The sequence below is a fragment of the Salvia miltiorrhiza genome, chromosome 2 (genome assembly GCF_028751815.1).
Source record: "Salvia miltiorrhiza cultivar Shanhuang (shh) chromosome 2, IMPLAD_Smil_shh, whole genome shotgun sequence".
Taxonomy (NCBI): Eukaryota; Viridiplantae; Streptophyta; class Magnoliopsida; order Lamiales; family Lamiaceae; genus Salvia; species Salvia miltiorrhiza.
This window is the reverse complement of record NC_080388.1, coordinates 41,630,721-41,637,517: the sequence shown is the minus strand read 5'-3', so window position 1 is coordinate 41,637,517 and position 6,797 is coordinate 41,630,721. Positions and strand designations below refer to the sequence as shown.

The 6,797-nt window shown below is 37.7% G+C and overlaps 1 non-coding gene across 1 annotated transcript; it reads left to right on the top strand.

The window, feature by feature from the left end:
* Positions 1-1,160: 1,160 nt before the first annotated feature.
* Positions 1,161-1,234, top strand: TRNAI-UAU (transfer RNA isoleucine (anticodon UAU)). The gene has a single exon. It is a non-coding gene; the product is annotated as a tRNA-Ile (tRNA).
* Positions 1,235-6,797: the final 5,563 nt, after the last annotated feature.

Sequence of the window (6,797 nt, the reverse complement as noted above, 5' to 3'; positions counted from 1 at the left end):
GAAAAAATGTAATGTTAAAACATTACATTTTTCATATCAATGGTTACTTTTTCTTACGACAATAATAACTTGATAAAGTAGCTAAAAAACATAAGTTCTCATTAATAAAAATAACGATTGTCAGGAACAAAGGTAATAATTTTGAAACATTAATTACATTTCTTCATATCAATAATTACTTTTTCTTACCCCAATAATTACTTGACCAAATAAATCGAATAAGAAGCAGTAAAACTGAATAAACATAACTCATAAATTGATATCAGAACAAGAGTCGGCAGGAGACAAAACACCACACAATTAGCCCCAAATTATTATTATTATTATAAGTATTTTTTCATACGTGCATGAATATGCTTACTTTTAGGGCGTAACTTGGACTTGATTACACTCGGAAAATTTAATTCATCCAAGTAATCCAAAATCCAGTTGAATAAATAAATTTATTTATGTGCAAATTTATCGAATTTAATTTCATTAAATCTTCCTTGGATGAATTAAATTTGTCGAGTGTTATCTAGTCCAAGTCGCGTCCTAGAAGGTAGGCATATCCATACACGCATGAGAAAATACTTTGCATCATCATCATCATCATTATTTTGTTAATAATAGTAATAATAAGTAACAACGAAAATGGCGGGTCTTCTGGGGACAGCAACCTGCAATCATCCCCGTTCTTAATTTTGGGTGAAGGTGATTAGTATTGCAAATGGGCTGCTTAATTACTCTTTAAGCTAATTGCAACCATCCCCACTTCTGTTTGCTCATGAGGTACAAGATTTTTTCACTGCTTTGTTAAATTTAAGCAATTTGTAGTAGACTTGATTTTTATGTTCTGATTTTACCCCAAATGATCCCTCCAAAAAATGTGATACAAATCAATGTCATTTATCTCAGCTGTAAAGAATGGTTCTGACTTGTCCAATGTAATTCTTTGAACTGAATTACCTGAGGATATGCGTGAAAGATTTGAAGATTATGTTACGTTGATAATGTGGTTACCATTCATGAATTTAGCCATTTGCTGCTATAGTTGGAAAGATGAGATCAAAGTGTCCTGTGTTGAACCAAAGATAGTAGGTGATTTTGATCAAAACAAACTAAAAGAATTCAGAAACAAATATTTAAAATAGGCTCTCACACAAATGAAACAATCATCTGGTCCCGTAGCTCAGTTGGTTAGAGCGTTGGTCTTATGAGCCGAAGGTCGCGGGTTCGAGCCCCGCCGGGACCATTTGCTTATAATACTTTGGTCTATGATTAATTTCTTTTTTCTAATTTTTAATATCTGCAAAATGATCAATTAAAATATTATGCTTTTAATTTTTCATTGTTCTACCTTCATTCTTGATGTTATGCCCTAAAATAAAATTGTGTTTTTCTTACAAACTAGTACGACGATTCGTGCACTGCACGATGAGCATTAAAATTAAATAATATATTTAAATAAATAAATAAAAATTTAAACATAATTTAAATATTAACAAATGTAAAATCTATACTATATTAAGAAGGGAGTTTCTAATTTGAAATCAATTTCAAAATTGAGTGACAATTTTGTAGTTATAATAAAATCTATACTATATATTTTTCTTCTTATTTTCATTTTCTTTGACTTCTTATTTGTTGTTATATTTCTTTCCAAAATTGTGAAATTCGATTAATTATAAAATATTTAATATGCATATCAAATTAAAGATCACGATATGAGCTTTAACATGATATATTTTATGAAAATATTTGATTTAAAATGTAAAAATTAAATTTGTTTAAATATTAAAGTTTATAAATTTCTTTCTCTTCTCTCAAATACATTTTTAATTAGTATTTTATTTTAATTTTTTTTAAATTATTTTTTTCATTTTTTGTTTTTCTTAATATCAAATTTTATAATTGTGAATTCTTTTTTTATTTTTTCAATATTCAATTCAAATATATTGAATTAAAATTAATTTTTTATTATATTTATAAGTACAATAATTGAATTCGTATTAATTATATATATATTGTTAGGTCCTGAGGGTCTCGAATAGGTGTATGGGGGGGGGGAATACACCTATGGGCTATTTTTCAATCAATCCTCAATCAGAGGGATCTCAGTCAGAGATCAAAACGAAACTTTGCATGCAAACAAAGATGCCTGTTTTACTGAAATCAATTTTGACCAAACAGGGTTGACGACTGATACTGAAAGCTCTTCAGTAAAGAGTTACCAGTTAAGTTGCTGGAACTTAACTGATGCAAGTAAGGGCTTCAGTCGAGTTTGCTAAAACAGAGATGATAACACTCTTCCTGACTATCAGAAGATAGATCAGTCAGACTGATATCATATGCAGCGGAAATTAAACTTAGTTTCGAAATAGCCTCGGTGGAGCAAGTTGTTGGTTATGGTTTCTCTTTGCAGTTAGTCAGTGTTCAGTTTATCAATTGAAATAACACAAGTAAGAATGTAAAACTGAAAGCTGTAAACAACACAGAGACTTTTACGTGGTTCGGAAAAACCCTTTCCTACATCCACGGTTGGTTGATCAGACCAACAATCCACTCCGCAAGTGCTTAACCGGTGCACTGCAAACCAAACCGTGTGCTTGCCGGATGCACACAACCGTACACTGAAGAAAACCCTTCTTCAGTACCCACGCTTCACTCGCGTCGAATTTCCCTTGCTTAACACAACCCGTGCTAAGACTCTCAGAGTCAGAAAATCCTTCTGACCTCCGAATCACTCAAAACACTCTTATGGGGGGGAGGTTTGAACGAGTGTCAACTATACTTACAAAGAACAAGTTCTTTGAAGCAAGTTTGACCTTTGGCTTCTGGGTGAACAGAGTTATGCCTAAGGTCTAAGAGAATGTATGTAATTAGCAGTGACTGATTTTGGCTTTGGAATTCTCTTCTTCGATTCAAGCTTTGGGGAGTTTAAGCTTAAAGCTGAGTAGCAATTTCGGCAGAGCTTCAGCTTATGTCGTTGAATCGGTGAAGGTTGAAGTGATCCTCGAGCGCTATTTGTAGGAGAACTCTTGAATAGATCCGTTGGCATAAATCGTCCTCAAGATTTTTCTTCCGTTGGAGAGCAATTCGAATTTGGGCTGAGGCTTCAATCTTCGAGGTTCCTTGTCTAGGTGGAAACGGCTCTCTTTGATGGACAGGAGACGTGATGTCTCTGAAAAGTAACCACCAGATAGGAATGACCTCTGCAGAGACAAGATCCTGAGATCTCTGCATTTAATGCGACTGTACTTTGTGAGTACGTGGCTTCCACTGAACGTTGGAAGATCAGTCCTAGGAGGAATGTTCAACTGATACTTGACTTTAGTATCAGTCCTTTGCGCGCATTAAGTAATCAGTCTTCAACTGATTCTTCAACTGATACTTCAGTTGGTATCTGCAGTCTTCAGTCTTTAGTCTTCGACACCGCAAGCTAAATTAGAAATGAATTCTAACACTTGAGTTCAAAACAATTCTAGTCTATTACAATTAAGTCCTATGAATTTTGGTATCATCAAAACAAGGGTTAGGATATTCCACAAGGTTCCCAACAATTTCCCCCTTTTTGATGATGCCAAAACCACACAGCAGTTCTAGACAGCAAAAAGACTGAACTCACAGTACAAGTTCTAAACATGGGATGAAAACAGTTCCCCCTTAACAATAGAACCTAAAAACTTGTACTTAGAGTTAAGAACGAAACAGTTCTAAAAACAGAACAAGGAGAAGACAGAAAAACATAATCAGAGCCTGGACAAAGAGTCATTGTCTTCAGGTTGAGATCAAAAAGAAGTTCTTTTCATTAATAAAATACTGATAAGCCACCAGTCTAGGTACAGAGCAAGACTTACATTGGAGTAAAAAGAAAAACAAAAACAACATGGGAAACCCATGGACTCCAACAGTCTGCTTGGCTGCGCCTTGAACTTCTTGATCTTCATCTTCTGTCTTCGTGTCTTCATGTTCCTAAGTTTGTTCCACTCTCACTTGTGTTCCGTTGATTTGAGGTCTTTACTGGAGCGTCGTCCTTACAACTTCTGGTGATCCTTTGTTGTCCCATCTACAGTCAAGAAATAGAGGACATGAGCAACGTTAACGTAAAGGAAAGGTTGCTCACTGACTCCATCTCTGACTTTTCCCCCTTTTTGGCAACATCAAAAAGAGAGTTGATGATGGAAGCTATGATCAGACGGTACCCAACTCCTAGTCTCAGAATCTCGTGAGAAGATTTGAGAACAGGGTGAGTCCAGAAATGCAGAAGAGGAGAACGCCAGTGATGAGGTGAGGAGATGAAAGAGACGGAGAAGTGGAAGAAGACAAGAAAACGTAGAATACGAAAGATAGAAGAAGGTTGCCTTGGAAGGAGACGAGGGCTGCCTTATGAGGAGAAGATCAGGTTGATGAATTGGAAAGAAAGAAGGAGAGAAAGATGGACGTGAGAAGGAAGAATCGAAGCGGTGGCAGCTGAGAAGACTAACACCGTCGATTCGCCGGCACTGGGTCTTTGAAGAATAGACCAGGTGCGGCTGAAGATGCCGGCCAACAACGAGAGAGGCAAGCCAGGGAGGAGTGCAATATATGCGATAAGGAAGATCTCCTCCAGAAGCTGTGAAGCTTCTTGGCGCCAGGCATGAGAATGGAAGACACTCGCTTCGCTGGAAACAAGTGAGGGTAGAGCAAACTTTGACGTCGGAGAGACGGTGAGATCCAGTGGAAGGGTCCGGTGAAGACCAGGTATGTGAGCGTCATTCTTCCACTCCATGACTTTGCAGTCATAGATTTCTTCTTTCGTCGGAATAATTTTTCTCTGCAACTTTGGAAAGATTGAAAGTTTTTCTCACAGTGAAGGCTGTGGAGAGTTGTTAGTTGATGCAGAAAAATCGTGAAGACAACATGGTATAAATAGACAAGATGTGAACCATGTGAGAAGATGAAAAGGTTTTTCGAAAACTGTGCCTAAAATGCATATGAAGAAAAATTCACGTCCGCCGTCACTGCGAGGGACTGCGTCTTCAAAAAGTTGAAAGGCATCATTGCATTCTGTCATGTCAATGAGCTTCTCAAGAAATTTTATTGCAGAGGCAAAAAGGTTGGAAAGATTTTTGGTAAAAGATCAAGACAAGTTCCATCAAAACAGATTTTCCCTTTTTAAAGACTTTTGTCCTTCTCGGATATTCCATTTTCCAACAATCAGTTAAAGTTTTTGAAAGAAACCGATCAGTTAAAGAAAAGTTTTTTTTGAACTAAAAACATAAAACTCTAAACTGAAATAATTGATTTTAAAAGTAAGCTTTAAAAATACTTACTGATCAACTAACATTGTAGTCAGTTGATACCACTTGATCCTGGTTGATTCATCAGGATGTCTTCTTCTTCAGATGAGCGTTCAGACTTCATTGCTTTCCACGTCGTAGAATCAGCAGTTGGTGACCACCAGTCAGCATAACTGTTTGAGAAAGTCTTCAAACACAGCATCACTCTTTAGGGTTGATGAGGCCGATCTTTCCACATAGATCAATGAACCTCTCTTCTGGAAGAGCCTTGGTCAGCAGGTCCGCTCTCTGAACAACAGTGAGAATCCATTCCACAGAGATATTCTTCTTTTCGACATGATCACGGATGAAGTGATGTCGAATAGCAATGTGTTTAACTCTGGTGTGATGAACTGGATTCTGGGAGATTGCAATAGCACTGGAGCTGTCGCAATAGATAGCAACTTCCTTTTCGTCGATCCCATAGTCCTTAATTGATGGACTAACCACAGGATTTGTGAGCAGCAGCTTCCGGCAGCAACATATTCAGCTTCAGTTGTAGAGGTGGCGACTGAAGTCTGCTTCTTTGAAAACCATGAGATGAGCTTGTTGCCTAGGAATTGACATGTTCCGGAGGTTGATTTGCGATCAAGCTTGCATCCACCGAAGTCTGAGTCTGAGTACCCGGTGAGCTTGATGTCGTCGTCTGCTGGATACCACAATCCTAAATTGGGTGTGCCTTTAAGATATCTTAGAATCCGCTTTGCTGCATCCAAATGAGCTTCCTTTGGATCTGATTGATATCTTGCACATACTCCGACTGCAAATGCGATGTCTGGTCTGCTCGCAGTCAAATACAGCAAAGATCCAATGATTTCTCTGTACTTCGTCGAAGAGACAGATTTTCCTTCTGAACCTGGATCAACTTTCCAGTTTGTGTTCATTGGGATCTTGACTGACTTCATGTGCTGAATACCGAACTTGGCTATCAGTTCCTTGGCATACTTGGACTGACTGATCAGTATTCATTCGTTGGTCTGCTTGACTTACAATCCGAGAAAGAAATTCATTTCTCCCATCATGGACATTTGAAACTTGTTGGTCATGATGTCAGCAAACTTCTTGCACATGTGTTCGGATTTGGATCCAAAAATTATGTCATCGACATAAATCTGAACAAGCAAGAGATCTTCTCCTTCTTTGAGAGTGAACAGAGTTTTGTCTACAGATCCTTTCTTGAAACCTTGTTCAACAAGATACTCCGAGAGAGTATCATACCATGCTCTTGGTGCTTGCTTCAATCCATAGAGCGCTTTCTTCAGCTTGTACACCTTTTCTGGTCCAGCAACCTCAAACCCTGGAGGTTATTCTACATAGACTTCATCTGTGAGCACTCCATTGAGAAATGCACATTTGACATCCATTTGGTGTACCTTGAAACCTTTGTGAGTTGCGAAGGCTAAGAAGAGTCTGACTGCTTCCAATCTGGCAAATGGAGCGAACGTCTCATCGTAGTCGATTCCTTCTTCTTGACTGTATCCTTTAGCTACAAGCCTT